Source organism: Zootoca vivipara, chromosome 9 (genome assembly GCF_965207765.1).
Source record: "Zootoca vivipara chromosome 9, rZooViv2.hap1.1, whole genome shotgun sequence".
NCBI lineage: Eukaryota > Metazoa > Chordata > Lepidosauria > Squamata > Lacertidae > Zootoca > Zootoca vivipara.
Window position 1 is genome coordinate 37,891,745 of NC_142592.1, and position 14,923 is coordinate 37,906,667.

The window sequence follows — 14,923 nt, forward strand, 5'->3', positions numbered from 1 at the left end:
CATGGAATGAGGCATATGGAAAAGTGACTGGAGAACAGAGTGCTTGTAAGCATATGCAGAGGGAAACATTTACAGGCAAAGCCATGGCTCCTCTCATTTGGCAGTGAAGCGCTGCAATTTGGGGAGCTGCTCTGCATTTTAAAGGCTCTGTGCAAAGCTCTTCTTGTGTTTAATCACTGTGCTTTGTCCTTCATTGATTAATTTGTTCCCTTTCTTCGTAGGGCTGAGAAACAACTATAATTATGTTAAACAATTTGCTTGCAAAGGAAGGTTTTATTTAGGTCTGTGAATTTAGTTGAAAGTCTTAAAACATGAAATTTATATCAAGTTCAAAATAGGTGAATTACTCTCCAAATAAGTGTTGGCAGCTCTTTATCTTTTCCTTGTTTTTCGTGTTTAATTCCACTACTGAAGGCTGGAATATGTATCGTTTCCCCCTCCCCCTCCCCAGCTCACGCCGCGTGAAGTGTTTTGAATTAATTATGCTAAATTATTAATAGCCCATGATGTGAAACATTACAGGATTTGAGTAATGCTTTTTACAGCAGCATATGATAATTTTGTAGTTTACATCCTCTGGAATACTCATCCACTTGAAAGAAAAGACTTATGGCTACACTATACAAGCATTAAATTGAGTTTCTTCTGAGAATTAAATTGTGTGTGTTAAAAGATTTGCCTGTATTTCATTTTAAGGGTGATTTCATAAAAGTAATAATTTAGTCGGCAATATACGGTCTCAGGTTATATTCTGCCGTCGACAACCATGACCACCCATGCACGGTTCCCATCTATGATTTGATAGATGAATAAACTCATTGTCAAATACTGCTGGTTCCTTGATTGTAATGTTGTTGTTGTTTAGTCGTTTACTCATGTCCGACTCTTTGTGACCCCATAGACAAGAGCACGCCAGGCACTCCTGTCTTCCACTGCCTCCTGCAGTTTGATTGTAATAAGATGCTGCAAACACATATTCTGTTTATTATACAAATTAGGTATAAACAACAGCGAGGGAGAAAATAACACTTCAACACACTATTAGGACCCTGTGCATCTTGTTCTCCAGGCCTAGCAGCAAAATTGTCTGTGAAGCGTTTGTCTCAAGCAAAAATAAAAATGGTAATATTTAAAAAGCATGAAGTCCCACCAGCGGTTCGGGGTACCTGGTGGTGCAACCTGGAGGGTTTATGAGGGCAATGAGCATAGAATTGGCCAACTTTTCAAAGTAGGGGCTCCTGTGCTTAGGATAGTTGTGCAGACAATGGAATATTCAATCTCTTAAATCCTGTGCAAAACTGTGATATGACAAACCAGATGTGCTAAGAACCACTCTTCTAGACAAGTATTAAAGGCACAGGAGCCTTATTGCTGACGTCTCCTTTTAAGCAGAAACTGGTAATATCATACCCTCCAACATTTCTTCAGTGAAAAGAGGGGCATTCCAACATTTCTCTGATGAAAATAGGGGCATCCTAAGGAAAAGCGGGACATTCCAGGATCAAATCTGAAACCAGGATGGCTTATGTAAAGCTGGGACTGTCCCTGGAAAATAGGGACACTTTAACATTCTTTCCCTCAAAGAATTCTGGGCACTGCAGTTTGCTCAGGGTTTCTGAGAATTGGGGGGGGGGGGCAAACTACAGTGTCCTACATTTATGCTGCAGCCTAACAGATCTCTAGTGCCACACCTCTCTCCTTCCAGTGCAGCATTATTATTCCTCACCTCTGTCTATTTCTATCAAAGGGGGAGGAGGAATAAAAGCATAAGCTTTTATATCGTCTAAAAGTCTAGTCAGATTTGTAGAGCCTGCACTTTGGCGATTCCAGCTACACAACCATTTTGGTCTTGAATCCAATTTTGGTGCTTATAAGAAACAAATTTATTTTGGAAACTGGGATATAGCGATTTTTGCTAATTTCCTAAAATCTCAAAATATCACTTCTCTGTGGTAATGTGTGTGTGTTAGACAGTGGTTTTCTGGGGGGATGCAGGGATACGCATACTCCTAAATATTTTGTGAATCGTAAGTTTGGCCTCATTGAGGAGCAGTATTTCAATATGAGCAGGAAAATGAGAGTACCCATAAACTTTTTTTTAAAAGATAAAAAGCACTGGTGTTAGGTATGAAGTGTGTAATACACAGATTCTAAACAACGGGGCAGAGAATCATACAGGTGAAACTCGGAAAATTAGAATACAGTAGTGCCTCGCAAGACGAATTTAATTCGTCCCGTGAGTCGCTTCGTATAGCGAAAAATTCGTTTTGCGAAGCGGCTCCCATAGGAACGCATTGAAGTGCGCCATAGGAAACTTCATCTTGCGAGTCTCCATTGAAATCGCAAAACACATTCGTCTTGCGAAAAATTCGTCTTGTGAGGCGTTCGTCTAGCGAGGTACCACTGTATAGTCAAAAAGTGCATTTATTTCAATAATGCAACTTATTATTGTTTTTAATTTAATTTTTACAAATGCTTTCTTTTGGAAATTCCACAGTAATAAAACAAATAGTTACAATAATACAAAAATAAACATCACTATTACATTTCATTAATTACATTCCATTTATAATTGACCCATCTAACGACAAATAATTACAATTACAACATCTTGCTTTGCATGTCATGCATCTAACTCATATATTGGTTTCACCTTTTAAGTTGTGTAACTGCAATAAATGCAATTTTCGACGATATTCTAATTTTCCGTGTTTCACCTGCCTGTCTGCTTTCAAGCATCTGTATTTTTGAAGGCCTCAGTCCCTCATAACTAGAATCATTGGTTACAACTTTCTAATACTAGTTCTTCTTGGTGTTATTTTGTTGATACTATACCAAATAGTTTACATGAGTAGTTTACCCTTTGTCTTTGGGAATGTTTTTACCTCCAAATTTAGCTAAGATGAAAGAAACAGCAGAAAGAGCATGCCCATAGACTATGCTTTCAGAAAGGGCTTAACAGGAAGCCAAAGTACTTTCAGTAGGCAAGACAACCCAAGTTTGTTTATTTTTACCCTCCATGTTTAATTAATTCAGTTGCTAGTCACTTAATGACAGCAGGGGTTTGTTGACACTCTGTTAACAAAGGTTTTTAACTAGAATGGTTTTATTAGCTTGTTTACTTCAGAAGGGCTTGCCATCTTTGATTAAACACCATGTGGATTTATAACTATGTTCTCCCCATGCTTCCCTGACCTTTAAGGCACAGCTGATAAAAATCAAAGGTCACAGATTCCAAAAGTACTGATTCTAACAATAATGTCAGGCAGTTTCCTGGTAAAGAGAGCCTGCCTTTCCTTTTTATATATATCTCTTTCCCTCCCTTCAGCCTCTTCTTCCTGCTGTTTCAGGCAGGGATGAAAATTAACATGAATAAAATTAATGGTTTAATTTTGCAGGAGAAAGAAGAGGGCTTGCAGTGCTCCGCTAGGGAAAAGGGCTTTTGTCTTTGTTGATGACCTAAACATGCCTGCCAAGGAGAAAGATGGTGCCCAGCCTCCCACTGAACTGCTGCGGCAATGGATTGACCATGGCTACAGGTTTGACAGGTGCAATAAATATTAATTAGTGTGCTTGTCTACAGAGAAGGAATGGTATACACTGTTTCCGTGAAGCGTTAAATTGTAGTGTTAGTCTTTATAATTCTTCATCTTCTCCGTCACAACAGGAAAACATTTGGAGTTACACGATTCCCTGTATAGGAAAAGGAATAAAGGTTTATACAGTGCAGTGAATTACAGCGATATAAAGGCAAGCCTGAAGCGGCAAGTGGTAACAACATACAGTTCTGTATTTACTGAGAAAACAGTGATATTTAAACTGGGGGTGGAGGGAGTGGGAGTCCAGCTATCAGTTGTTAAGAACTGAAATGATCACCTATTTTTCCTTATAAAAATGAGTTTAAAAAAAGAAAAAGAAAATCAGTCTGAAAATGCTTTTCTTAACAAATAACTAGTGCTTAGAATGATAGAAGTCATTGAGGACATGCATTTTCACTGTAACATTTGGCCAAAGTTTGTATGACAGCTGAGAGTTTTCGGCCCTAAGACCACACCTAGGAATACTACTTAGTGTTGTAAAATCAAATTTAAATCAGCTAACATACCTCTCACCCAGAATGAATGGGATTAAAGAGGCATGGCTTTTAATAATAGCAGATCTACAAAGGGCTGTTAACATTCTACCTAGAAGTGTGGGCTGGAGTGACTTGCTGTTAAAACTCACCTTCAGCCATATCAAGGGCAAAACCACTGGGCTCCAATATGTCTTTCAGCAGCTGCTTCCAAGGGGTGAGCCCAGGAGGCACCATGGACAACCCTTCCTCTGCTGGCCAGCATTCAGCAGTTTAAGTCTGACTCTGTCTTGGCCCTTGCTGGTGGATGCAGCGCTTGGACTCCCAACTCGGTTTTTGCCATCAATCCCTAGAAAAATCATTGAGAATTGGAAGGGTATTCTAAGCCTGGTGATTAGTGAATGGTCTATTGTGCATATGGAAGCAAGAGGCTAGTAGTTTCAGCAATTCCCAGTTATACTCATACTTGACAACATTTCTACATCAAGATTCTTAATGCTGTACACTTAACGCTGATATTCTGTGAAGATGAAATATCGAAATATCGAGCTTTAAAATTAGCATATGCACAACTGAGTAGGTGTATCAATGACTTCAGAAATATTCTGCTGATTGAAACGTTCTTACACAACTGAATGATGAAGTTTGACATTAGCGGGGAAAAGCACAGACCTTCTATCTGTTATATAAATGGGGGGGGAATCGGAAGAAGCAATTAAAAGAACAGGACTGAAATTTTCAAGTTGCCTAGAGTTCATTACATAGGAAGCTGCTTTGTACCAAGATCTGAACATTTGTGCATTTACCTCAGTATTGTCTACTCTGACAGCAGCTCTCCAGAGTCTCTGGCGGAGGCCTCTCTCATCAACTGCAACCTGATCCTTTTAGTACAGAAGCATACCCTCCGACATTCCTTAGATGAAAATAGGAACACTTCGCACTCCCCACTGACCCTCCTCAATCTGCCATCCCCACCCCCTTGCAGAGCATTTCCTATCAGAAGAAGGGTGAGTGCCACACCACACCAACACAGCACTCATGCCCTCCATCTTCCTGAGAAAACCCTTTAATCCTGATTTTATTTTATTCTTTGGAAGATTTACACACCAATAAATAAATTTTAGAAAGTGGCAAGTTTAGATGTGGACACATTATTATTATTATTATTATTATTATTATTATTATTATTATTAGATTCAAGACTCCTAGTGCTCCGTTCTGCTCCTCCTTTCTTCCCACTCAGGGCAGCCCTGCCCTCTTCCTGCCCCTCTGGGCCAGTGCATTACATAGGGCTGGGTCTCACCGACTGCCGTCTCTTTTCCTCCTCACCCGCTCTCCCACAACTGCTGCAAGCTGCCTAAAGGAGGAGGCCAAAAGCAGCGGCCATGGAGAGGCTTAGGAGAGGTAACAGGATGCTTCCCTTGCCACTGCTTGGGACAAGCACCAACTCGCTCTCCTCCCTCAGCTCAGTGACAGCAGCACTGGCAGGGGAAATAGGGACATTCTGGGATCAAATCAGATACTGGGATGGGCTATGTACTTCTGGGGCTGGCCCTGGAAAATTGGGACACTTGGAGGGTATGTAGAAGCAAAGAACCATTTTCAGCCCCAGGGCTACATTTCTGCTTGGTCAGAGTTAAGCAGGTCAAAGGATGCATGCAATTCTTCCCTTTCTAAGGCAGGCTGCAATCCAGACACACAAAAGCCAAGGATTTCTACACCACGATCTACACCTCCCAAATAAGCAAGAGGCATTTATCACTATACACATCCCCACCATGCAAGCATTTGACAAGGGCACAAAACAGGGCCATGGAGAAGCATGGTCTGGGGAGAGCCCCAAGGGCTGGACAGAGATGCTTGGAAGGCTGCTTTCAATTCACGGGTCAGAGATTTCCAATCCCTATTTCAATATAGTTGGATATGTCAAAAGCTGGAGTTGGGACATTCTACATGCAAGGCATGGCCTCACTGCCCCCTTGCTACAGAAGCTTGATTGGAGAATGAACCCTGAACTTCTTGCCCTCAAATTGAGAGTCATGCACATAGGGCCAGGGTTTCCCAAACATGGGTTGCCAGCTATTTTTGGACTACAAGTTCCATCGTCCCTAGCTAGAAGGAGCAGTGGTCAGCAGACCAGCTGGGGACCCAAATTTGGCAGCTTATTTGAATAAAGAGTAGGCGCTGTGGAGACACTAAGAGAAGCATAGTATCTACAGTTTAAACAAACCATGTATTAGAAACCTAAAAGGCCATGGAGCTATTATTTTCTCATAAGAATCCATAACAAATATTCATGCACGTAATAAAGTCTGACAATATATCTACAGGTAAATGCAGCAGAGTTAATGCAGGTCTGTTGCAGCCTAAGAGCCTCTAGCTTTCAAGGGCCATTGAACTCTTAGTGGCAAAGGCAATGAGCACAACTGAGAGTTCTGCTGGCACAAGACTTATTATATCAGAAAATGTCCCTGCCTACAAAATGACTTCTGTACAAGGGCCTTTGCAACTGCAGAATCATTGCGATCAGCAGCCACTTTCTTGATAAGCAGCATTACGTAGAAAACTATTCAGCTAAATGGCTTTTCAGACAGTCAACATGGTTCTTTTGGATTTTTTATTGGCCACTTAAAGCTCCAATGTTATATTTTGTCCATGATAACCAGTTTCAGTCACTGTAATTTTCATGATTGCCACAACCTCAGTGTGAAGCATATGCATGTTAGGAACTAGATGAACAGAAATAGAAATTCAGATGACAGAATTCCATAAATGGTTATGTTAAGTCGTAGGTTATATCTTAGTTTTGCTCATCTGGATTCCTTTACAAAATTGTATTTAAGTTGTGCCTTAGCACCTGGAAATTAGGAACATCTTTTTGTACCACAAGGGCTGGCAGGGCCGGCTCATCATAGACCCCCGGTGGCACAGGGCACCATGGCGCCGGCCCACCAGGAGGGTGCCGTGAGCTGCGCCCGCCCGCTGGCCGGCCAGTCCGCCGGTCCGCTGCGCAGCTGCGCGCGGCGCCCACCTGCCCACCATGCTGGGAAACGGGGCGGGAGGGCGCCGGAGAGATCGCACTGTGTCTGCCCGCCCGCCCGCCGCGCAGCAGCACCGCGCCCACCCCCCCACCACGCTGGGAAACGGGGCGGAAGGGCGCCGGAGAGATCCGGCGCACCATGGCGACAGGGGCGCTTAAGACGGCACTGAGGGCTGGACATTATGATCAGGACACCCATTTTGTTCAGACTATACACAATGACAGCCTAAGCTCTTAAGATTTAAAATCTTAATTTTAAATCACTGTATGACTATGCTTCAACTGCTGTGGGTCCAGATTGCCATTTAATCTCTTCTTACTTCTGAAAGGTTATTCATTGCTAATAATAATAATAATCTCGCTTCCACATATATGTATCAAGGTGGTGTACACAATTCAATAAGAACAGCTAAACTTTCCTTCGTGGTTCCAAGTGTGTGGTAGTTCTATAAATATTATCTCTGCCTCTGTGCTACCTACATCCAGATCCTAAAAAACATTCCCTTGGAAACCAGTCCTATTTATTTCAACAGTATTTACATCCAAGAGTACTTACTTATAACTTACAAAAAGGTTGTGAACCTAGCAGGCTATGTTCACAATCCAACCAAGAATGAATTCAGATGAAACCTTGCTACTCACCAGCAACCATGAGACTTAAATGAGAGCCAAGGGCATGTCCATCACTGTGAACCCAAAAGTCAGTATCTTGCAATGGATTGTTGCTGACTGCATATGTCCATTTACATTACAAATGGGAACTCTATATAATGAGAACTGACAGCAGACTTTATGTGGGGAAATTTAAGAGCACCAATTTCCACATGGGCTTAAAAACTAGCCAGCTATTACTTTTGCTTACTTTGTGTGCATTCTGTTTAAACGCTGGATGCACGAGATAAACCTCTGCTTGTATAGTTTAGTTGTACCTAACAAACTAAGTCTAGGGGGTATAAAAGGTGGGCAAGTCACATAAAGGGCTTCCCTCAGGTAAAAAAAAAAGATCCAAAGTTAGTCTCGAAGAGAATTGTGCGTACAGTAAGCAAACAGGCTGCCAGTATAACACAGGTGAGCACCACATGAGCAAATGAAGAAATGAGTTTGCTACGAGCCTCATCATACCTCTGTGTCCACAGTGCATTCATTGTAAAGACCATTAGCGCATCTGTTCGATATTTGGGTGGTTGTAAGGGAGCAAATCTAAAAATACTTGAGCAGTTGAGCATGTACGCCATATGCTATGGAAGGGCTGTTAAAGGGAAAGACAAAGATGTCAAGGTGTGCTCAACAGGGCAGAAAGTGCTAAACATTCTGTGAAGTACAGAAATAAACCAGGATGGTGGTAGTGTCAAAAAGGAACAAACCCTTCTTTTTGAAAGGGAAATCTGGCGTTTTGATTTGGAATGAGGTATAAGAGTAATTCTCTCTGATAATGTCAAAACCAGCCGAAGACATGTTATGTCCCAAGAGGCTGCACACACAATCTGACAAGTGCACCCCTCAATTCCTTGTAGTACTTTTCGGGGTGCTCTAAAAATATTGTAAAATATCGACAGGTAATGGGCTTTTATGGACCCAGCTCAGTTCAAAGTCTGTATTGGATCTTCCAAATAATGTTTTCTTTGTTGATTCTGTCTGATAAAGCTCAATGACAAAAGCTCATCTGGAGCGATGTTGCTTTGTGATGGGTACGAAAAGCTAAAAGGTGGACTGTAAAGCAAGTGACTATCGCCTGTCATTAGCTCCCATTAATGAAACATCAAACAATCACCCAGGGGTATTAGCAAACAATCAACTTTAAAAATAAAAAAATAGAAATCAAATAACAGTTTTATATCTTGTTCTGGAAGATATGGAAAAATTCCCTCTGAATACATCTTAAAGCTTAAAATCTCCTCCTCTCATGCACAAAGGAGGAGGAAGGAAAGGGAAGCAAACAAGCATGAGGTTTGCTATGGTGCATCTCATTGCAGCACACCATGGTTTGCTGTAATACCTGAATGCAATTTATCCGGTCACACAATTCCGAAATGATTTCACAATGGACACAAAGTAGGTTGCATGGCATTGTTGCCCTTCCCAGGTTTCAGCTACAAGCAAAGTTTCCAAAGCTTGGTTTGTCTTCCAGTTGCTCTTGCTTTATGCCGTTGCAGGTTTGGAGCATCTTGGCTGAGGGTAGGGAAACAAACTATGGTTAAGGAAAAGTTCACACACTCTACCAAATCAAAATAAACCAAGGTTCATAAACCAGCAAGCCATTGCTTTGGGTGTGGTTTGTTAGCAGTAAACAAACCATAGTTACGCAACTGGGAAGGGTTCAGTTTATCAAGAAAACATGGTTTGATAAACTGCAGTTTATCATACTATGGTTTAACACTACATACAAACAAGGCTCTTAAACCATTTATATTCAAAGTTGATGTCTGATAACTTCATTGATTATAGAGGATTCAGACTAGGCAGTTTTTGACAGCATAATCCTATGTACAGTCGTACCTTGGGAATTGAATGGCTTAGTTGCCGGACGTTTTGGCTCCTGAATGATCAAAAACCGGAAGTGATTGCTCCGGTTTTCAAATGTTCTTTTGGAAGCCGAACGTCCAGTGGGGCTTCCGTGGCTTCTGATTGGCTGCAGGAGCTTCCTGCAGCCAATCGGAAGCAATGCCTTGGAAGTCGAACATTTTGGACTTCCAGAACGGATTCCATTTGACTTCCAAGGTATGTCTGTATGTTTATTCAGAGGCAAGTACCTTTGAGTTCAATGAAGCTTTCTCTAAATATAGGTATCCATAATATTGCAGCCTAAGGTTTTTTTTTTCTCCTCAGCTAACACAGCTTGCTGCTTCCTGACATTAAGATGGAACCAAGTGGTTTGCACTATGCCTAGGTCCCACAGATACTATAACCAATAAAATAAGCTGGGGCATAATTGAGAAACACACTGGAGCATGGTGAGAGTTTCATGACTGCCTTGCAGGCTTGCAAAGCCAAAAATGGCACTTGATAAGCCCCATCCATGTCTCCCTGTCCATGCATGACAAATCAATCAAATATCTGCACAGCAGTTATGCATTCTGGCAGCATATAAAACAGCACAATAGAGCTTGATTTATTATTTTTCCCCACAGTGGCACTGATCACAAGATTATAAAGTTAAATTTATGTATATCATATTTTGAAAATTACTAGAGCCAACTGTGTGGGCTGTTTATGGTTGATTTGTTAAAGAGAGAATCCATAACTCAGGCACAGAATCAGAAGTGTTGCTGGGTTACACTGTGCTTATTTTGATGTCAGAAAAGTGTTTAACAGTTTCCTTTGACTTTCAGGGCTTTCATTTTTCTTCTTAGTCTCCCTCATCTAACATACTCACCAAAAGCTAGCAGGGGGTGAATGTCAGGATGATGTGATTTCTCCACTAATGTGGAACCTTTCTTCACCAAAGACAAATTGTGACAAAGACACATTGTGATGGCTTACATTGGACAACAGCTTGATGCTGGAGGGAATGCGAAAGAAAGAAAGAAAGAAAGAAAGAAAGAAAGAAAGAAAGAAAGAAAGAAAGAAAGAGAAGGCAGCAGTTAGGGAAGAGAGGGGAGGCAAAATCATCACTCACTCAGGATTGAGAAGTTTGGCTAGCAAAAACAAGGAGAAAGTTTTTTCTGCAGGAATGGCAAATAAGGCACTGGAACATCTGAGTAAATTAAAAATTGTGGGATCATAGAATTGTCATCTATCCAGCCCGCTACAATGCAGGTATCACAGCTAATGGCCCTCCTGCTCTCTCTCTCTCTCTCTCTCTCTCTCTCTCTCTCTCTCTCTCATCTGAGTCAGACTCATGTACCTCAGCGCTGTTAATCCTGCAGACTAGAGATGATGGGGATTATACCTGGGACTTCTGTGTGTAAAGCAGCTGCTCTACCTATGCGCTATGTCCTTTCCTTTCATATTATGTGGTTGTTTCCTTTAAAAAAACAACAACCATATATGCTTGTATGTCTTGGTTCTCTGTCCACAGCCAGCCGGTGTTGCAGTGGTCCTTTCATGGCCCTGGGTTTTGACTCCCTAATTTTGATGGAGAAGGACAGAGATTCAAAGGAAGATCTAGTCCAAGTCCATGTTGCAAACACCTGTACAGCCTGAGGAAGCTGTATCCATGTCCCTGGATTTCATCCTAGAAGCCCCGGTGGAACTACAATCTCCCTGCTCCAATGTAATCAATGGCTGCTAAATCAGGTTGGCCCCTTTAACTGAAGAGTCTTCAGCAGGCATCCCCAAACTGCGGCCCTCCAGATGTTTTGGCCTACAACTCCCATGATCCCTAACTAACAGGACCAGTGGTCAGGGATGATGGGAATTATAGCCCAAAACATCTGGAGGGCCAAAGTTTTGGGATGCCTGGTCTTCGGTGACCTGAGGCAAAGCTAGTCACCCAGGTGGAACTTCTCTGTTTAAGGCTCAGCGTTGGTTGGTTTGTCTTTGAGTCCTTCCAAATGGGTGTTTTACAATGGGTGTATTCTGCAACACATTCTCAGCACAATCATAGTGATGGCTTTGTTCTGTTTTACTGAGTTCTGTGACGCTCCTCCAATGCTACCACATTAGTGCTGTCTAAAGGGGCAGCAGCACAACAAAAGCATGACAAAAAAACCCATTCCCACCATATGATTCGTGCTATGTTATAGGATTTCAAGCAGGAAGTCACTGCATATGCACTGACTAGAAATGAAGATGTATGGCCATCCCAAAACTTTTGCAGGCTCAAACAGTATTGAAAGGGAGATTGCACATGACTGTGTCATGAATACAAATAACCAGCAATGTGCAATAAAAAGGACATCTAAGTGAAACAATTATTGGGCCTCTTTGTATGACTCTTCAGTTGGAATGGCACACAGAATTCTTCAAGGTGCTACCTGTTTGCTTGGACTTTGCCTAGCTAGAACTTAACTTCAACTTCGCTTGACTTTACCTTATTGAAACCTGACCTCTCATTTGCTTGAACAATATTTTACTGAGCTGTATCTTGCATGACTTGGCTTTATCAAAACCTGAACCATTGCCTTGCATGATGTTGCCTTTACTGGAATTTAAATTTGGACTTGATTGACTTTACATTGCTTCCCTTGCTGGAAACCAAAGTCATGCATAACACATTCAGACTAGAACCCAATCTGGCTGAGACTACCAGTGGAATAGAACAGCAGCTTTTGCCACATGCTGGCTTCAGCTTGGGGCAGGTTACCATGACATCTTTTGTAGTCCAATTGGTTGGAGAACTCTGTGTGACACAGTGGGTCAATGCATCTGGCTGTTAACCAGAAAGTTGGTGGTTCAAGCCCACCCAGTGATGGCTGTGGACAGAATTCTTGCATTGCATGGGGTTGGACTAGACGACCCTCAGGTTCCCTTCCAATTCCATAGAATTCTATGATTCTATGATTCTAATGAATATTGTACATGGAATGCTTGAAAGTGACAGCAGGTGCACCCTGAACGTCACAAGCCTAGATGGTCAAGAAAAGTATTTTTGAAGGCCAGGTCATGCATTTTATAATAGATAAGTCAGGTAACAGCATCTTTTTGGCATCTCAAGTAAAGATCCTGGTTTGTTCCTGACTACTTGAACTACAGATTAAACTTGCAATCATTAACATGCACAGGACTGCCGTCTCTAGTCCAGAAACATTTTCCATGAGCCACTCTCCAACTATTCACCTTTTTAAATTAAAAAATGTATCTTTCCTTTTGCTAACTTGTGCATATTTAACTTGAATTCCAAATCCCATGATCCAAATAACTTTTAATAGTCAAGCATTACACTAAGCTCTCATGGACTATTGCTTAGCTAGAGAGAATTTGCTTGATTAATTTGCTAATAGGTGATTTGGTGGTCACTGCCTTATGAGCCCCATATCCAGAACCCACCTATGCTGCAGTCCTCACTTTACGTGCGTCTTTCCTTATGCACTTCAATGAAAATGCATTCTGCTGAAGTATCACTTTATTTAACTAATGCATGCAATCAGTAGGTATCTTGGTTATCCTTTTAACAGCAATATGTGAAAACCTTTCTCCCTTTCATTTACAAAAGAAACCAAATAGCTTGCCCTTATTTTAAGAGAAGAATCTATCCTGCTTTCTGAAGTGCATTTAACGTAACAAAGGTTAGCAAATTTTTATAGTAGCTCTGAAAGAGGACAGATGTAGCTTTTGTTGTGGTGATGGTAGTGGTGTTTCTGGTTTAATATATAAACTCCTTTTGAAATCATTTTTTTGTTTTCTATGCAAGAAGCAAACCTATTTGACAGTAGTCAAGGACACAGCCATGGTTGTAACTATGCCCCCCCCTGGTGGTGGAAGACAGGAAATGGTTCCTTTGCTATTTGAATAAAATCATAACGAGATTTTGATATTCATGCAGGCACAGAAAGTGGATTCTAGTCAGTCACAGCCTTGCTATGGCAGCCTTCGTGCTTTTGGCATTCCCTTTGCGCAACACTCAGTCATGAAAGGATGGCAGCAACAGAAGAACAGGCCATGAATAAAAATGCTACAGGGATAGAGCCAAGGACTAAAATTAGGAAAAAGCAGAGTAGTGAGGCAAGGCAGGGGGTGGTAGGATAGGAACTGAGCATGGTGCAAAAGATAAAGCTAAGGAGAACTCAGGATGGCAGGTTTTATAGAACTGTGCCAATCAATAGACTAGTCAATGTTACATTTTCTTTCATATATTTTCTGTCTCTGTGTTGCAAAAATCACAGCACATTCTTATTGCTTCAGGTGCATTTGGCCACCACCACCATACCATTTAATGTAATGTTTTTCAAAAAGTTAATAATCAAGACTTAGCTGCAATATGCAACAGCAAAGCTGTTGAAGAAGAAGAAAAATATTGCATTAAGTCAGTAGTTTTTGCAGAGATACCACTTTGTGTTATAGAACTTTTAGAATCATAGAGTTGGAAGAGACCACAAGGGCCATCCAGTCCAACCCCCTGCCAAGCAGGAAACACCATCAAAGCATTCTTGACATATGGCTCTCAAGCCTCCGCTTAAAGACCTCCAAAGAAGGAGACTCCACCACACTCCTTGGTAGCAAATTCCACTGCCGAACAGCTCTTACTGTCAGGAAGTTCTTCCCAATGTTTAGGTGGAAGCTTCTTTCTTGTAGTTTGAATCCATTGCTCCGTGTCCGCTTCTCTGGAGCAACTTAAGCAAAGCCCTGCTGAATTAGGCCAAAGGCCCATCTAGTCCAGCACTCTGTTCTCACAGTGGCCAAGCAGATACCCATAGGAAGCCTGAAAGCTGAACCTGAGCACAACAGCCTTCTCCCCACTTGCGATTCCCAGCAACTGGTATTCAAAGGCATAGTGCATCCCACCCTGGAGGAAGAACAGTACCATTGTGACTAGTAGCCACTGATATAGGCTTATCCTTCATTCATTTGTCTAATCTTCCTTTAAAGTCCTCCAAGTTGGTAGTCATCACTACTTCTCATGGGAACAAATTCCATAATTTAACTATGCACTGTGTGAAGTACTTTCTTTTGTCTGGAATTTTCCAGCGTTCGGCTTCAGCTGTTCCTTGCCCTTTATCATTTTGGTTGCCCTTTTCTGAACCTTCTCCGGAAATATGATGTCCCTTGGGAGGTGAGATGACCAGAATTGTACATGGTATTCCAAGTGTGGTCACACATTGGCTTTATATAACCACATTATGATATTGGCAGTTTTCAGTTCCTTTGCTAGTGATTCTGTGGAATGTTCCTTCTTCCACAGCTGCCACACACTAGGTCGACATCTTTGTTGT